General features: G+C 44.6%; 1 protein-coding gene across 2 annotated transcripts in view; it reads left to right on the top strand.

Annotated features, from left to right (window-relative positions):
• Positions 1-19,961, top strand: part of FAM114A2 (family with sequence similarity 114 member A2) — a 219,970-nt gene that overhangs the window by 19,899 nt on the left and 180,110 nt on the right. The window contains exon 2 of one of the 2 annotated variants that reach the window (XM_086931257.1): positions 3,789-3,884. The gene's annotated coding sequence lies outside the window, so the exon portion shown is untranslated. The remainder of the gene's footprint in view (positions 1-3,788; positions 3,885-19,961) is intronic. The other variant, XM_086931256.1, reaches the window with a different exon arrangement.

Here is a 19,961-nt window from a genome sequence, read left to right on the forward strand (position 1 = left end):
CTCTTTTTTGTACCCCACGAGATTCGTCAGAGAGGCCGGGTACCCACGGCATGGCACAGCATGTCTTGTAGCTCCCCTATTACCCCACCAGATTCGTCAGGGAGGCAGGGTACTCTCGGCATGGCACCGCATGCCCTGTAATGCAGCCAGCTCCGTGGTGCCATACTCCATAGGAACTGCTCATGTTTGAAGCGAGGAGAAGCAGGGAACACCCTCTAACAGAACGTGGTCCTGGAAGGTATGGTAAGAGAAACCCCGCCCCTATACTATAGCAACTATTGGCCCTCCACATTCCCTACACTGCCCTCACTCACACTATTTTGTTCTTGTAGGTGGCTTCAGCAGACACCATCTCCGCCCCCACCAAAACCAGCACCCCATGGACTTACCCTCTCATAACGCCGAGGGCACCCCTTCTATCAGACAGTTCACGACACACCGAAACCCCTCTCAACACAGCTTTCATGGCACATCTAACAACAATTAACCCCCCATCCGCGCATACAGAGTTCCCTTTACACACACACATCTCCCCTGGATTACTAAACATTCATCGACACGCTAGGGCTGGGCTGTTGCCCAAAACATCTGTGTCTCTCTCGGTCAAACACGTATTTAGCGTTCCCGTCTAGAGACTGCATTTCCCCGACCTGCTGCCTTGAACATTCTTGCACGTACCAAGAACCTTCTAAGCAGACTTCGACCCAGTTTTAAGCTGCATACGGGTTCCTAATTAAAACCACTCAATATGGTAAATACACAGCAGTCTGTATACAGTTCTTTCATAGTCTATTTCATGCATCGAATCGCTTTACATAAACGGCGTACAATTGACTAATGTAGTGGTCCTGCACTGTAAAGATGAACAGTCGAGCTGGCACTGCAGGCTTCGCACTCCTGACCTGCAGTGGCCGCCATTTGTCAGCCTCGCTTGCTTGGCTCCCCGGGGGAGGGGGCCGCTCTGCGAGTTGCCAGGCCCAGGCTCCGTAGTGAAAACAAAAAATATTAATGATAATGAAATTCACTCTGCTCCCAGTATAATATGAATAAACTCCTCCCTCCCTCGCTGTGGTGTGGTGCCCCCGGCAGGGTGCCATGTGTTTGTTGCTGCATAGGAGGCTGTGAGGCCCACTCTTGCTCCCTGTGACAAATATTCTTGTTTCTTAGTGGGGGCTGTCCCCTCCCCTACCTCTGTCAGTTGGTGCCATGCTGCCTCTGAGGCGCTTGGTACTCTGCTGGGTGAGGGATTCACTGTGCCCCCCCAGCTTGAAAAGGGCCAGGTCTTGCTCTCTGAAAGGTTGTTTGTCTGTTCCCTGGTTGTGCTCGCTTTAATTGCCTCTGTTCCCTGATTGTGATAGTTTTTAGTGCCACTGTTCCCGTGCCTTTTCTGTGTGTGTGTGTGTGGCTCTGTGTGTGTGGCTCTGTGTGTGTGTGGCTCTGTCTGTGTGTTTGTGTGTGTGTGGCTCTGTCTGTGTTTGTGTGTGTGTGTGTGGCTCTGTGTGTGTGTGTGGCTCTGTCTGTGTGTGTGTGTGTGTGTGTGTGTGTGTGGCTCTGTGTGTGGCTCTGTATGTAGCTCTGTGTGTGTGTGGCTCTGTGTGTGTATGTGTGTGTGGCTCTGTGTCCACTAATACTCCCTACTACTCTCTAATGGTCACTTATTGCCATTGTAAATGACAATACCATTTATTTATGTTTTAAAAAAAAACAAAAAATGAAAAAAATTCCATTTGCAATTCCAATAGCTCTAACTTTAACAAAGCAGAGACCATTGCATTGTAAATGCTTGTTTTTTTAGATTGGAAGATAGTTTAGGGCACCTCCGAAAGGTAGCAGGTTGTTCTCTGCATCATGTGTGTCATGCCCCATTTTGGGACCGCAGGGCAGGCAGGGGCTAAGGGTCTCAGTCGCGGTGTCCGATTGCCAGTCCAATTGTGATTCTGCAGACCCTTCCAAGTAAATCCTCTTCGGCACTAGACTCTCAGGGTAGCAAGGGCAAGACGATGCAGGTTTCTCATGAAGGAAATGTGGGGTTCTTGAGCTCCGAGCTCAACAATCCACTTAATGTTAATGTTCAGTCACCTGCATATCTTTGCAAGAAAGAAAGTGCATTTATTACTTATTTGTACTAACTACTACACCAAAGTGAACCTGAAAGAGTCATTACCTCTTGGTGCTAACCTGTCTCTAAGGTCAATCAGGAGTAGAATGAATTTGAATCGGGTCGATCCACTGATTCAGAGTGTAGAACCTGTGTGGGGTGGTTCTTTTTCCAAGCGTCCTTTCTCAAGACACAGCCTTTACGAAATCGAAACTTGCCAGTAGCTCAATGTATCCTGCCACAAAAGAGGTGCACGTTTTTTGTATCTGTCTGTCCTCGGCGCAACTGAAGAAGTCTTCCGGGAAAGACAAAGGCCAGGCCTAGAGACTTTCTCACCTTTCACATCAGAGTCTTTAGTCCAACCCCTACCAAACGCTTGTTCTAATGAAGACTAATTTGCAGCTTTCGTTATTCGAAAGGCTCATAGATTTTCGAAAGGCAGCCATGTCTGTATTCCTCACTTCAGTTTCTAGGTCTCCTCCCCCCCAGCTACAGGAATGACAGCAATACACTTCTGGGAGCCCAGTTCTGACCCTCTATCTTTTGCTAGGCCAGGGGAATACCAAATGGATCCTACTGGCCTTCATTACTTTGCTCACTCACACTGTACAAGTGTTACACTTGCTACAAACACAAACCCAAATAACTCACACTGGATGTCAGCGCAAGGTCTGAGCTTTGCACATTGATGCAGAACTTTACAAAGGTGATCCAGTAGGTCTTAAGCTGATTGACTTAGATAAACGGTCTAGTCACACTATTGATTTTTTTTAAACCACGTTATACTGCCATTATTGCTCTAGTGCTAGACTCGCGTCTGGGAGAGTAGTTCACTGTTAGTACTGAGGGCATGATTGGTGCACCCCTCCTGCATATGAATCTAGAAGGCTTCGAAATCCACCTTTGCTAGAAAACCAGGTCACAGGGATTTACCGTGGACACCAACCTAACCCTTAAGGAGCACACCGCCAGAAAACCTCCACAAAACAAAGACAACCTTGGAACAGGTCTCTTCCAAAGAAACGGAAACCCTTTCTTCCAGAAAGGGACTTACAAACTGTTGTTCCAGCCCTCGTACACTTACATCTGTATGTTGGTAACATGCTGCTTAGACGCTCCCAGACTCCACTTTGGTCCTCTGTAAATGGAATCCTATATTCTGCAGCACATCTCATCCAGAGCCTGAAGAGTATGATCACATCACCACCATACTGATAGAACCTTGTTAGCTCTACCATCTTTATGACTAGCGGCATCCTTTACCAAGGTATCACAGCCACCACCACTGCTTATTTTGCCATGAAACTCCACATCTCTGGTCGTTCTCAGTTCACTTCAGCCAGGATGGCAGCAGACTGCAGACTTAGTAGTATATAAAATAAAATCTATGCACCAAGGATTTTGAACAACATCCCTATGCTCCCTCGGATCTAGTCGAATATGTCTGTGTTTTAAGAAAGAATCTTGTCTAAATCCTATTGTGCTCAAATTTGTGCGCCCATATCTAAAACTCATTGCAAATGGCAGAGTAAGAGTATTTAAAAATATGTTAACATACCTTTCTGTACTTGGGAGGGATGACGCCATAATCAATTATGTAATTGTTTTTTGTTTGAATATGTTTTATAAAAAAAAGATATTTGATTATGTTAAATATGGAAGAATGACTGTAGTCCATTTATAATCCTAGTTGGGATGTGCTTGTTCTAGGCTCGCAGAAGAGATATCGGAGCCTGCCTGAGAGACAACAGCACCACACATCAAGGAATCAGAATCTCATTTTATGGTAAGTCTGGCCTCAAGATCCGGTTTATCATTGTTTTAGCATGCTCTTGAGTTCAGCAGACATTATGGAAATCCTTTATCACACCTGCACCTCTCTGCCTCATTTGTGCATTGCTCTAGGAGTGGATGTTCAAGTCAGTGGAAGGATATTCCTCATAACTTTCCTTTGTAGACTAACAAGTGAGCGAATATGTAGCCACCCAGCAAAGGCAGCATATCTTAATGTTGTTTAGATGGATTGTGTTTGGTGTTAATTCTTATAGCTGCCATAAGCATAATTTCAAATAATCAAGGAGGTGTGGGGTAGGAGAAATGTTTCATGAGGTCCTGCAGCTGCACTCCTCCAGAATCACAATGTACGATACACACAGTGGGAGCAGTTCCTCAAGTAAGGGATGGAATTGACACTATTGATGAAGCATGACATCCTGCCAAGTGTATGAGGGCACTTTGATCTGATTATTCGGACCCCCTGGAATCTGGATGGTCGGACTGTTGATTCCACCCAATAGGGTCAATCCCTCCCTTGAGGAACTGCTCCCTCAGTGTGTATCATAAACATCATTTGAGCACTTAATTATGCTTTAAAGAAGACTTGGCAATTTTTTTATCAACCTGTTCCACACTTGAATTGAGCAGCTGCTCATGGCAGCATTATATAGCCTTCTCTGTAACTTATTTCTCAATAAACATACTTTGTGATGGTTTCAGCAGTGTTGAGAGACACACACACAGACTTTTTTTTAACACGAACTTTAATGTAAAAGGTGTAGTCTTTTGTTTTCAGGCAATAAGTGAGTAACATCAACTGTCAACCCTGGTTTTAAAGTCCAGTGAAGTTGCCTACATATTGCGTCATCATTTCGGTGGGGTAATATTAAGTACAGAGTCACAGATTGGTGTGTATTAGGATGTTCAGCAGGCTAATTTCTGAAAATGACAGTCTGGTTAAGATGAGAGTGGGGAGTTTTCTCTTCTTCCTATATTGAGAGAGGGGGACAATCTTAGAGCTACGGCATACCTTTGGAAAATTCACACAATGTAGTTATAATCTTTGAGTTCATAACTCTTTTGACCTCTAACTTGTCAAAAATTCTGGTCTTGTTGAATAGTTAGTATCCCAAATCCTCTAGATTTGTCAGTTGTACTCATCCCCAGTTGACATCTGATACGTTTACTACTGTGATGCATGACCTTTCGTGCAGTTTCTCTAGGAAATAGATAAGACTTGTTAACTTGTTACCAAGTCAGGACACTTTTAATTTACATCCCTCTATGCTATTCACCTCAGCTGCAGATTCACATTCCTATTGAATATCGAAGGCCTCCTGCAGCACTTACTATGTGCTTGAATCTGTTAGTTAAGTAAGCATATGAATAATTGCAGAAAGGACATTTAGTTCCAACAAATCCTGCCTTTCTCTAATTTTGTTAAGCTGTGATGCAAGTGAGATAACTTTTACAATTGCAATGTATTGTCTGAAATTTGAGGAAAAGTCTGCCTACCTCAGTGACTCTACACACTATGGGCGTTGGATGGTGTATTCTTCACATTTATAGTCTTTATTATGAGTTGCCTGGAGTGGTATTGCTCAGGGGAATACTACTTCAAGCAATTACTGGTTTTCAGTTTGTCTGATCCTGGAATTACTGGGCCTGCAGATACCAGACCCGGTATCTAGGACCTGCTGCACTGGTCCAGGAACTCACAGAGGACCTGATTGAGCTGCAGGACGCTGCTGTGCCTTGCTCCAGTTCACGAGGGTGTGTACTTTTGTTAGTATTCAGCTATACTCGAACCTTCTTTTATTATGGCATATTTCCAGCAATCATGCAGAGCATCTGATACTGTAAAACTTCTCACTATTTGCAAATATATTATTCTTCCCATCTGCATATTTTTAGGCAATCCGCCTTTTCTGCATGGTCACCCAAGATTTTTCTGTTTTTTTTTTTGGACCCTACTTTTCCGTCTTTAGAACTCTCTACACTTTGCCCTGCTTACCAAGAGTAAAGTGCTTGTGTTTCCCCCACTGAACTTGATGAAATTGGCTCATTCCTAATTAACACTTGCCTGTATATCCCTAATATATGGTGTAGAAAATGCTCTCTGGGTATGGAATTTAAAGTATGGACTGTAACATCTATTGTGCCATCCACATAGTGATGCTATAAAACATGGCTTCAGGTCTACCATGTTAGCCTGACTGCTAAAGTATAAAACCTGCAGTGCGACCTGTCAAAATGCCCCGTTGTGACGGGCAAAGACCTCCATTATAAATAAGTCAACCTCTATGTAGGCCTTGTAACCAACTATTTAGGGTACATAGATATGTAGTCTATGTAGGGTACATATACCAAGGTGAGGTTAATATGTTTGAACACTTGAAAGTCGAGTTTGAATGACCAGAATCTGAATGCTTTAGGTATATTTAGTGTTACGCCATTGGCCTATGACCCTAAAGTCAAACAAGGGGCAAGTACACAACTCACTCCCATTGAGAAATATCTGATCAGCAAACTATATCCTGCATATATATGATGCTTAGTTCTCTGTTAGGGGTTGAGAAGCCCACATTCCAATGATCTTGGGAAAGAGAACTCCAGATAAAGCTAGATGAGCAACAATTTGGAGGAAATCATCACGCCGTTCCAATAACTTTGCCACCCATAGTGGGGGACCCAATCCCCAAATGCTAAAGGAATGGGGCCAAAACTATTTGGATGCGTCAATGAGCTTGGTTCATTTACTTATTAAATACGCTGCCATCGATAGGGCAGAGATTTTGAAAACTATTGATAAAATACAGGAGGAAATTGACAAAATAAAAGAAACAGATGTCAGCAAAAAACTAAAGGAATCAATGCTGGAAAGGCTGAAAAAACATGAAGAAAAAATAAAAACCAGAAAAGTGAGTAAATTTGCACGCGACCAAGCCGACTACACAAACGGCCAGATTTTTACTTTTGCCAGAAAATATAATGACAGCAAACGCCAACAATTTAGCGACAAAGGAAATAAACAAAAGCCCCCCCAAGCGGCAGTGAGAAATATTGGCAACAAAGATAATGAAACATTGAGCTCAAGCTCGGTGTCACTTACCAGTGAATCAAGTTTTGAATCAACAAATCATGAACAACCGACAACCATTTTAAATCTTGGGGAGGAACTTGATTTTTTAGTCGCGGAAAGACTGTCAACTTTAAGACCACGACAAAGGAATGCGGCAACAAGTGAAGGAACAAAAAAAGACGAGAAAGGAGAAGAAAACAAAAATATACAGAAGAAAAAGAAGAACCACCAACAATGGCAGAAGAGAAAGTAAAAAATGAATAATCCATTATGAATCTCTCAGATGTCGTGCTATCTAAGGCTGAACAACAACTCCTAACTCTCGGTCTGAATTTTTGCCCTGGGGTATTCAAATAAATATGCCTCTACACGAGTAGACGTATATTGTTTTATTCGCAAACCTAAATTGAAAAAATTCTTCGCTCTACAAAGACTGAAAAATAGCGGTGATAATAGTGCCGTTTCCAGTACTGACACGGCTATTGAAGATCCACAACCGTTGGCGGCTGACATTCCAGTTCTCTTGGGGATGCTTGACCTTAATCGGGCAACCAATTCACAACCCATGGGACCGGATTCTGATTTCAACACTCAGAGAAGATTGCAAAAAATTAATATGAAACAAACAGGCGCAGGCATAACTCCTTTCAAAGGTAAATCCAAATTTGTCCCTCTTATGGTTAAGGACACTGTGGACGCTTTCCATGATTGCATCACAATGGAAATCAAAGAGTTGTATAAAAAGACCAACAATCGTAAAAGACAGCAATATAATCAAAAGCAGGCCAACTATCATGCATTAATGAAGATGCTCAGTAACAATCCAGACATTGTGGTCAAATCGGCAGATAAAGGCGGTAACATCATTATTTGGCCTAAAAAAGACTACATCACTGAAGCTCACAGACAATTGCATGACAATGATTGCTACATCAAATCAAGCAATAAAGAATACTTAAAGGCCAATGACGACTTGAAAAAACTGCTATCAAGATTGCGCAGAGAGGGCCTCATCTCATCAGATGAATACAAATATATGTATAATGAATTTCCAGTCTTGCCAGCCTTTTATTTAATACCCAAGGTCCATAAAGGAGTTTCGTCCATCCCGGGAAGACCAATTATTTCAGCGATAATCAGCATGGGAGAAAATATTGGGCAATACATTGACTTCTTTCTTCAAGACCTGGTAAGCAACCTGCCCAGTTTTGTGCGCGATACAAGTGACTTTTTGAAAAAAATAGAGTATCTTGAGTGGCAGGATGACATGCTGCTCATAACTTTGGACGTTGAGTCCCTTTACACTTGTATAGAACACAATCAAGGTCTTTCAGCAGCAGGACATTTTCTTGGCCTTAGGCCAGCAGAATTTTACGAACATAACAAGGCATTATTGAGTCTGATGAAATGGTGTTTGTACAATAATTATTTTGTATTTGACAAACAGGTGTGGAGACAATTGCGGGGTGTTGCGATGGGAGCCTGCTTCTCCCCCAGCTACGCGTGTTTACACGTGGGCTGGTGGGAGGAGCGGGTTCTTCACGTAACACACCAAGTGTGGGTCAAGGAGAAGATTATTAAATACCTCCGCTATTTAGACGACATCTTTATAGTGTGGCAGGGCGGTGTACAGGAAGCAGGTGCTTTCATTGAAGAGCTTAATAATAACGCACTCAACTTGAAATTCACATCCCACATTAGCGCGAAACAGATTGAGTTTCTTGACGTCAAAATTTATATTGACGAGTCCAATAGAGTACATACCACCCTACACAGAAAACCCACTGCAGGCAACACCACGCTGCACGCCTCGAGTCTGCACCCCAAACACACCATTCACAGTATCCCACTGGGTGAGATTTTACGACTCAAAAGAATTTGCAGCTCCAATGATGATTTTGACAGATGTATTGAAGAATGGTTAAAAAATCGAGGCTACTCCGACAAAATGTTTGAGCAAGCCTTGAACAAAGCTAATCTGAGAACGAGGGCTAGTCTTTTTCCATCTGACATACCCAACAGAGATGTGATTACATCCATCCCTGTTGCAGACATTTCACCAAATGACTGTCCCAGGTTTATAACGGCCTTCAGTGACCAAGAATCCAAGATCAGACCGATCATAAATAAGAACTGGTCCATCATTTTAACAGACAACATATTAGGACACATGCTTCCCAACAAACCAGTGGTAACCTTTCGCAGAGCTCGCAGCATGGGAGCTGTTTTAAACACCAGCAGTCCAGAATTAAAACATAAGGCAAACTGGCTGCAACCAGCAGCCGGATTTCGCAAATGCTCCAGCTGTCGAGCCTGCAAATTTGGTGTAAATAAAACCCATTACCGCACCCCCTTTAACAGTACTGAAATCCCCATTGTAGGCAATCACACCTGCAAAACTGAGTTTGCGGTTTATGTCTTGACGTGCACCTGTGGCCTAAACTATATAGGCAGCACAAAACAACAGGTGCATGTCAGGATCCTCCAGCACCTCCGAGCTGTCCTACACGGCGATCCTGCCTACCCCGTGGCTCGCCACTTTCAAAGCAAACATAATAAAGATGTAAACTGTCTTACCTATTATGTAGTGGCTGCAGTACCGAAACTCTTAAGGGGCGGCAACAGAGAATTAAAATTGAGACCACTAGAGTCCAGCATGATTCTTGAATATGACAGTAAGTGGCCGAATGGACTCAACAATACCGAGGACCTTCATAATTTCTTGTAATCTGCATTGTCTGGACTCTATTGTCAAATTCATCTCTGTTTTAAATCTTCTAGCATGCACTCCTAATCCTCAGGTAGTCAGGTTCCCTGTTACTTGAGTACTGTTAACCAAAATTGTTTCCACGATGTCCATTGTTGATATCTCCACATTTATCTATATTGATTAGTCCAGGTTCCCTGTCTATCATTAGTTCATTTCCAACAATTTTTATAGTTTCCTCTAGTGTATATAGTTATGTGTATATAATCCATTATTCTGTCTTTTATCAACTTTTTGATAACAATTGTTTTGCACATTGAATTTTTATTCACTTTTATCATGATAAATTATTTAACCGTTTTTTGTAATGTTTTAATCCCAATTTTAAACGACAAAATGAGGTTTGGTCAAGAAAACCCAATTGTTAAGAAAGCATACGTGCATTACAATTACAGGTTGATCTTATCATGCACTTTAGCACTTTATCCCGTTCTATTTTGCACATGTAATATAGCTTCTTGCACTTTAGGCATTGGACCAGGTGTCCCTGTTAGCTGCACTATAAGTTTCCTCGTCCTGCCCTAGTAATATCTGGTACTGTGGATACAATTTAAGAATACCTTTGGCTGTATTATACAGCAATATACTGCTTTGCCAACTCTATTAGACAAGAAAGGATTTATCCTGTCATCTCATTTGTCATGATTTATTTAAATTATGCATTTTATTATAATGTCAACATTTGCGAAGTTTTTATGCAGTGTAAATATCGATTTATTTTTCACATTCAGCTGTATGTTTTCTACCTCTATTGTCACCTGACCAGTGCAATAGGCGGTTCATATGAGGATCACGAGCATTATAAAAAAATAAGTTACATCGGGTCTATTGCATGTGAACAAGGGCTGTTCCAGCCCGAAACGCGTCTTGCCCTTCAACCCAGCTGAGATATGCAATAAAGAATACCTGTAATTATCCTGGTGGTCCGTCAAGCATGGTTCAAGAGATTTTATTACCTTCCTTTGAACTAGGTGATAACTTTATGCATTTTAAAGGCAAACAGTTCCCCAGTTCGGACCAGATTAATGAGTATGTACCTGCAGCTCGGGCATGCTGACACCTTTGCTCAGAGGGGGAAAATTAGTGGTAGGGCAAAGAGTTAGATTAGGGTGACTTGGCCTCGTTCTTTAGATGAGAAGGATCATACATGTGTATGATGCAAAAACGTCAAGATAAAAGCTTAAATTACCATCCTCTCCGAAACTGACAGCCAGTAAAGTCTCTGCAGGAACACCACATTCACTCATCACAGGTCTTGCTGATATATTCTGAACTAACTTGAGGTGGTATGCAAGCTTCTTTGGGGAAATGGCAAGTAAAATATTGTATTCATATGAATTTGATCTAATTGGGACCACTACGTCTCATTCGTGCTCTCAAAGGAGACCTATAACCTTTCTCGATGTTTCACATAATATTAGAAAGATTTGGAGATTTGCTACATTTGTGGCTCCAAAGAGAATGTTGTATCAAAGCATAGTCCAGGGGATTCACCTTATATGACCCTAGAATAGAATGTTTAGTAGTTAAAAAAGAAAGATTGAGTTATACTAAGTTATCATTGTTTTATTTTCGGTTGCCAGTAAGAACTCATTTTTAGACTATTAAGTCTCACCTAACACACGACATCCACTGCCTCTTGTGATACTTTGTTACCTAACGGGGCTTAGAGGCGGCCCACTGCTTATCATTGATCGGCTTCATTATAACTTTCATTTGCTTGCTTTTTATTTGTCAGCTACCATAGGCTTGCTTCCTCTTCATGTGTTTGTGCCTCTCCTAGATCATTTATCCTTTCACTAAATTTTTCAGGTTCAACCTGTTCCTTTTTAGGTCTCGCACATGGCGACGCAGTCGCCAGCGAGAACTATTGTTACAGTCTTGCCTGCCAAGTGGTACAGACCGGGGCACGCGCTGAATGGGGTCTGTGTACGCGCCCGTGAACATGCGCATGTGCACATCTCCCTTCCGTCATCGCAAGCTTCACTTTCGTTTTTGTAATGCGCACGCTCCTGCTGTATTCAGCCGTCCTGTCCCCTTCACATCCAGCCCACATACGTTGTAACAGTTAGCTGTTCTTCCCTCTAAGCACCCCTCTTCGGCGGTATAGATCACCCTCGCTCGCTCCCCTCCCTCCTTTATTTAGGCGTGGAATCTCCTAGTGCTCCGCGCCTGCAGCTGCCCGTTAATGCCTACCGTGCCCTTCTTATTAACAAGAAAGCCTGGAAAGACCTGAAACGTGCCCATTGAGGATAATGCCCAGACACCAGAAGAATATATTTAATGACCTCACCATATTATAACCAGACACTGACGGTGATGAGTTGGACCTCCTTACTAAAGGAGGGGGTCAATACGCTAGATGCGAACACATGGAAAAGACTAATAGAGGAGGTATTTAAGGGTAAATAAAAAGGAGAAAAGAATCTGAAGCTATGATACCAAAATGAAGAGGAAATGGTTCCATTACTCACAACTTAGTTCTGACATATCTATATCATTCTTCATGTACTGGTTATGGCAATTCAGAAGAAGCAAACGTGTTTCCCTCAGTATAATACCTACACAGACGTCATTTAAAGGCTACAAGTAGTTATGTAGCAACCTTAAAAATCGTATTTAATGTATATTGCTTAAAAGTTCAATTACAGAAAGCTTTCATGTTCACATTTTAGTAGGGCTACTGAGTGTTTGTTGGCGGTTGTTCTACAAATTAAACCTCCGTCCGTTGTCTGTCTGTGCGTGCTCCTGCGAGAACCTCTGGTTTATGTGATAATAATAGTAACTGCTATATACTTTAATAATATGAGACTCTTGAAAACAACACTAACCATTTAATGTAATACTGTGTAGAAAAGAGAAATTCTACAATAGGTCTTAGGCTTATTTGTGGTTCAAATCCATAGTTAACAAGAACAATACAGCATCTGCCAATAAGATTCACAAAACCTCCTAAGGCTTCCCGACTACGGGTTTAATAACACCCCCCCCCCCCAAATTCTACAATATGATCAGAAAAGCGTATCGTAGGATAACACAAACTAACCAGTGTAAGAAATACTGCAGTAATGCAGATACACACCCCGCTTGAGCAAATATTCACGTTTAATTTAAATATGTAACAAATTAAATTCATCGTAATTTTCCATGTGTTCACACTATTACAAGAACCAAGTCACTTGATATTCACTGATCTCCATTTCAGGAAGTCAACGACTGATACTGTTTGGACGGTGGGAGGTTGTTGAGGGGCTGCAGCTCTGCTCTCTCCTCCCCTGACCCGCCCGCTCCTCCAGGAAGGTCAGGAGACACCGCCTCCGGGGGGCGGATGAGGGGCGATCAGAGGCGGGGCGGAGGGAGGGGCTGTGAGAAGGTGCTTTCCCCCAACCCTCCTCCGAGTCCCTGTGGGCAGGGCTGGAGAGAACACCCGGGGCAGGCACGTCCTCCCCTCTGTTTCCTCCCGCGGCCCTGTCTGAAGCGGCGGCCTCCACCCCTCAGCCCGCCTCAACATGCTGGAGCTCTCACATCTAACATAGAGCGCGAGCACTTCCCTCCTTTTCCCCCAATGCCCCGCCAACTAATCGTTTTCTACCGCTCATATTCTGGGGTAACCGGGACGCGAGCGCTCACTCAAACCAAAAGCCCGCGTACCCAACATCCACCGATCTCGTGCTGATGAGGCAAGCAAGCAACCTAACCTAGCTGGAAGGGAAGGGGACTCGACAGTGTAGGGGTGGGACTAGCCAACGTGACAAGCTAGTGGACCACTCCCAGTTGGCTATGGGAGGCTCCAAAGCCCGCCTTCTTTGACTGGCAGAGGGAGGGATGGCCAATAGACGAGGGAGAGGGCCCCGCCCTGTAGGGGGAGGGTATGTTTAGAAGGAGGAATGTGGTGTGGCGAGAGACGCCACAGTTTTTTATTTTTTAGGTCGAGCTATTATATAGCTCGAACATATAGTAGGGGAAACAAACTCTTGAACAGGCGGATTACGTCCAGTTCATGTGGTGCACTCGTGTGAGACACGTGTGCACAAACCCATCAGCCTCGCTCCCATTTGCTCCCCGAGCCAGGCAGTGCGCGCCCGGCCAGGTTTAATTACCCCAACATTCCTCCCTCGTGTTTCTTTGCTTTCCTTGCCTCATTTCTCCTTCTTTTCTCTATTTGATCCAGCCTCTACTCTTCCTTTCCCTCCCCTCACTATTAATGTTTATTTCTCATCCATATTTATGTTTCCTCTTCCTTTTGCTCCTCCTTATGTCACTCTTATTTAATAAATCCCTCCAGTGGATGGCCAGTTCACATCCAACCCAGCGCCCTTTCCCTCTCGCGCTTTCTTCTATGCGTCCTAAAGCCCTTCCCCAAGCTCTATTATAAAGGCCTCCAGATCTGCAGAACCCTCTCCTCGGTTTGTCCCACCCACCACTTCTTCTCCCCCACCCCGGTCACCTACCGTGACCATTTGCTACCAGACACTTTGTGCGCGCCGCGCTCCGCCTCTGCTGCCACTTCAACTCCTCAGGCTGCATACCCCCCGCCCCTCGCTCGCCAATGTCCCTCCCACCCGTCCTTTGATGTCTGCCGCGAGTTCTTACAGGCTAATGGCCCTCCCCCAGCTCAGAGCGCGCATCGCTTGTTTTCATCTATTCTCTCACTTTACTTTCGAACCCCTTTCCCTCTCGCCCATATGTTTTCTTGCTCTCACACCACCTCCTCCTGTTTGTTGTCTCATAGATTCCCTTCCCTTTCTCATTGTTTGGTCTTTTTCCCTACTCGCTTTAGTGATCTTTCACCTCATCATTCTGCATCTCCACGCCAACCCTTCTTTCATCCCTCTTCTCTCCTTTCTCTTTCCTACCCTCTATCTAGCCTCCTTATTAGCTTCCCACAGCATCACTCAACGCCACAGTATCACTCAACGCCATAGCATCACTCAGCACCACTCAACGCCACAGCACCGCTCAATGCCACAGCACCACTCAACACCACAGAACCACTCACCACAGCACCACTCACCACAGCACCACTCAACACCACAGCACCACTCAACACCACAGCACCACTCAACACCACAGCACCACTCAACGCCACAGCATCACTCAACGCCACAGCATCACTCAACGCCACAGCATCACTCAACGCCACAGCATCACTCAACGCCACAGAATCACTCCGCACCAATGAATGCCACAGCACCCCTCAACGCCACAGCACCACTCTATGCCACAGCACCACTCTATGCCACAGCACCACTCTATGCCACAGCACCACTCTATGCCACAGCACCACTCAATGCCACAGCACCACTCAATGCCACAGCACCACTCAATGCCACAGCATCACTCAATGCCACAGCATCACTCAACGCCACAGCATCATTCAACGCCACAGCCTCACTCAGCACCACTGAATGCCACAGCACCCCTCAACGCCACAGCACCACTCAACGCCACAGCACCCCTCAATGCCACAGCACCCCTCAATGCCACAGCACCCCTCAATGCCACAGCACCCCTCAGTGCCACAGCACCACTCAACGCCACAGCACCACTCAACGCCACAGCACCACTCAACGCTACAGCATCACTCAACGCTACAGCATCACTCAGCGCCACAGCATCACTCAGCGCCACAGAATGCCACAGCACCCCTCAACACCACAGCACCCCTCAACGCACCAGCACCACTAAATGCCACAACACCACTCAACGCACAGCATCCATCAACGCCACCGCATCCATCAACGCCACAGCATCCATCAATGCCACAGCACCCCTCAACGCCACAGCGCCCCTCAACGCCACAGCGCCCCTCAACGCCACAGCGCCCCTCAACGCCACAGCGCCCCTCAACGCCACAGCGCCCCTCAACGCCACAGCATCCATCAACGCCACAGTATCACTCAACGCCACAGTATCACTCCATTCCACAGCATCACTCCATGCCACAGCATCACTCCATCACTCAGCACCACTCACCGCCACAGCACCACTCAATGCCACAACACCACTCAATGCACAGCACCCATCAACGCCACAGTATCACTCAACGCCACAGCACCACTCACCGCCTCAGCACCACTCACTGCCTCAGCACCACTCACCGCCACAGCACCACTCACCGCCACAGCACCGCTCACCGCCACAGCACCACTCACAACCACAGCACCACTCAACGCCGCAGCACCACTCAACGCCGCAGCACCACTCAACGCTGCAGCACCACTCAACGCTGCAGCACCACTCAGCACCACAGCATCACTCAGCACCACAGCATCACTCAGCACCACAGAATCACTCAGCGCCACTGAATGCCACAGTACCCCTCAATGCCACAGTACCCCTCAATGCCACAGCACCCCTCAATGCCACAGCACCCCTCAATGCCACAGCACCCCTCAATGCCACAGCATCCCTCAACGCCACAGCATCCCTCAACGCCACAGCATCCCTCAACGTCACAGCATCACTCAACGTCACAGCATTACTCAATGCCACAGCATCACTCAATGCCACAGCATCACTTAATGCCACAGCACCACTCAATGCCACAGCACCACTCAATGCCACAGCACCACTCAATGCCACAGCATCCCTCAATGCCACAGCATCACTCAACGCCACAGCATCACTCAACACCACAGCATCACTCAACACCACAGCATCACTCAACACCACAGCATCACTCAACACCACAGCATCACTCAACACCACAGCATCACTCAACACCACAGCATCACAGCATCACTCAATGCCACAGCATCACTCAATGCCACAGCATCACTCAACGTCACAGCATCACTCAACACCACAGCATCACTCAATGCAACAGCATCACTCAACGTCACAGCATCACTCAGCTCCACTGAATGCCACAGCATCACTCAGCTCCACTGAAGGCCACAGCATCACTCAGCACAACTGAAGGCCACAGCATCACTCAGCACCACTGAAGGCCACAGCATCACTCAGCACCACTGAAGGCCACAGCATCACTCAGCACCACTGAAGGCCACAGCATCACTCAGCACCACTGAAGGCCACAGCATCACTCAGCACCACTGAAGGCCACAGCATCACTCAGCACCACTGAAGGCCACAGCATAACTCAGCACCACTGAACGCCACAGCATCACTCTGTGCAACCATTTAACAACTGGTTTTAATATGTTCTCTCAATGTTTCAAGCTTCATTACAAATGTCACAAAAAGATGTTAATATTCACTGCTGTTCTTGGATTTACATCACAATACAATAAATTGAACATAATCTTCCCAAAAGTTATTTACAAAAGTTTAAGCTATTGCCATTATAAATTACAATAACTTTTATTTAAGTATTAATTATTTAAAATAATAAAAGCCATTGTTTTTTGTAATATTAATACATCTAAGTCCTGTAAATACAACACATATTGCATTACAAATGCTATAGGTGTCACGTTTGCAAAAGTTAAAACTATTGGCATTGTAAATGACAAAGCTATTAATTTCGCTATTTTCAAAACCAACACATAAATACAATATTTGTCAATTACAATACCAATAGCTCAAACGTTCCTAATGCGAGACCTATTGCATTGCAAATGCTTGTTTTTCAGTTGTCTCCATCATGCACTTCTCCCCCTCCATCTTCCTCCAACTATTGTCCATGTACTTGCCTCAGCCCTCCACCCAACCCTCGGCTGTCTGTTGGCTTGCCCCCAGTTGATCCCACTCACCCTCTTTCCCATGTACTTACCCCCAGGCGCTGGCTGCATCATAGCACTGTTAACATTATTTTTAGCCATGCTTTACAGCAACCACGCAGCTATACAACATGGCTACAAAACATTCCCAAAGCCAATAGCTCTCGTAAGCGAGGCCTATTGGCTTTGCCAATGCTTCATCGGATTAATCCAATTCCCATTTTGTCTGCTCCTGCATGTGACTTAAATTGTCAAACTTTTATGGTTCTTTGAATCAAAACTAGAACATTGGAATGTTGGGAGCTCCATTGAAAACAAGTTCTCTGGGCTTACAATGGCTGGTATAAGGCTGGAGCTCCAACATTCCAATGTTTCTTTGTTCACAGCTCTGGCTGTGAACAAAGGGTTCAGGGAGCCTGAGGAGATTCCAAACCCCTCACGCCCCCAAAAGGCTTTATTTTTTTTGTTAGAACATTCTGTCTTCTAGTGACAGAATGTTCTAATAGCCTTATAGCCCTTCGTAGATGGGCTATACCGCTATTAAAGTCCCTCTCCCTTGTTAAAGGCCCTCGCCTTCGGCTCGGGGCCTTTAACGCTGGAGAGGGCCTTTAATAGCCGGTATAGCCCTCTACGGCGGGCTATAAGGCTAAATTAAGTTATACTTGACTGACTTGACATTGAAATCCTAACACAGTCAGCTGAGGGTAATAGATTTGTGACCCCAAGAGCCTAAATGCAACATGTTTCATTGGCATTCTAAGTACATTTAACTTCATAACATATAAATTAACACATTGAAAAGCTTTGGTTTAGGTTCAGGCTGCACAGACAAAAAGACCTAGACTTTTCCATCAGTTGGAAATACAGAGATCCGTGAATAGAGCACACACACCTTTCTACATTAACAGCTCCTATGTTTGAAACATAACATTCTGGACAGTGTGCAGTTTATGGTATTTGTTACATGAACAGATATTTTTATTTCCCAGCAATGTTCTATACTTCCTATTTCAGTACTTTTTTGCAGTATGTCAATGACTTGGCCTACTTAATCTGAAAGGAAATAGCACTGTTTTTTCTGCTCTCCTTAGGTTCTGGCTAATAATTTTGCTAAAGCATAATCCTGTTTTGAAATGGTGAATTTTGGATTCAGTGTGAGTGAATCGTTATTCCTTCTTGTATTTCTGGACTTATTAAAAACCATTTTCACTTGGTGTGCCTGGTTGAATATTCCTAAACAAGATTGAGCTTGTATGTACCAGTCACGCCATCCCAAGTCTAATGAATGACCTTCTTAATTATTTCGATTGTCAATTTGTTTTTAAAACCAATATTATAAGTCTGCTGTGCACTCTCTTCTGTTCGGTCCTCTCTCTGCCACATAATCTGTCCAACCCTAGCTCACACAGATAGCATTATTTCTTAGTGCACAGCGGTGCGTTTTCTGTAGATTTCCTGCTACAGAAGTTCTAACATAGCAAGAAGGAATGTTAGGTAACAGGTGGAGCAAGAGCAAGGAGAAGGAGAGGGTGACAGCCCCTAAACTGAGACTCAATTTCAATTTATAATCTTTATTCGGTTCTTAAAAAGACACCATAAAAGCACAAATACAACAGACGCATAAAAAATATTTAAGAAACATCAACGAATTTCCATAATAGGTATAAATGTTAAAATTTATCTGACACTCTAAAAAAGACAGGGGGATCGTCAGTTTAAATGTTCAACGGGACAAGTGATATTAGGGGCCAGTTTCTCTAGTGTTCCTCAGTCTTATTGCTATTCGAATAAAGTTTATGGTGCAAAAAAGAGTGCAAGCGTCCTCCGCTTCCTGTAGGAACCTCAAGGCCAGTCTTGCGTGTTTAAACTTTAGGTCTTTCAAGATCCCCACCAGGAACTTGCGTCTTGGCATAGTGTACAATGGGCACAGTAGGACAAAGTGAAGGGTATCCTGCGGAGACCTGTGGTCGCAGCCGCAGGTACCCTTCTCCTCCACAGTGTGAGTGAACCCAGCCGGGACCGCGAGGAGGTGATGGAGCATGTTAAGTCTGAAGCGGGTCATGACAAAGCGATCCTGGGCGTTAAACATGACCCTTAAATAAGGTTCCATGCCATGCTTCACTGTGAGTTCATTATAGGAAAGGTTAGTGGATTTGTGGTTTTCTTTTCCGGCCCTTGCCAACTTCAGCTGTGCGGAGAAGAGTTTTTTCACCAGGGCCTTGCTCTCTGGTGTGATGGAGTCTGGGGATGTAAAGAGGTTAGAACAATCAATTTCTACTAGAGATTTCTTGACAAATTTCAGCCAGGGGATGGTTTGCCCTTTATCTCTTTTGAGGCAGTCCCCATGATTTGTCTTGTTAGGGCCGCCTCTGGGTTGGTCCATACTTTAACCCATGCCAGGAGAGGTTTGATTTTAATTTTGTCTTCTATGAAGGTTTCTCCTACTTCTTCATGGATGATGTGGGCCGATACGCTCTGCGGGACTTTCAGGATTCTCCTCAAAAATTTATTTTCTTCAGTCTGGATCTGCTGTACTTTATTGTCCAGGAAGCC

The sequence above is a fragment of the Lissotriton vulgaris genome, chromosome 7 (genome assembly GCF_964263255.1).
Source record: "Lissotriton vulgaris chromosome 7, aLisVul1.2, whole genome shotgun sequence".
Classification (NCBI taxonomy): domain Eukaryota; kingdom Metazoa; phylum Chordata; class Amphibia; order Caudata; family Salamandridae; genus Lissotriton; species Lissotriton vulgaris.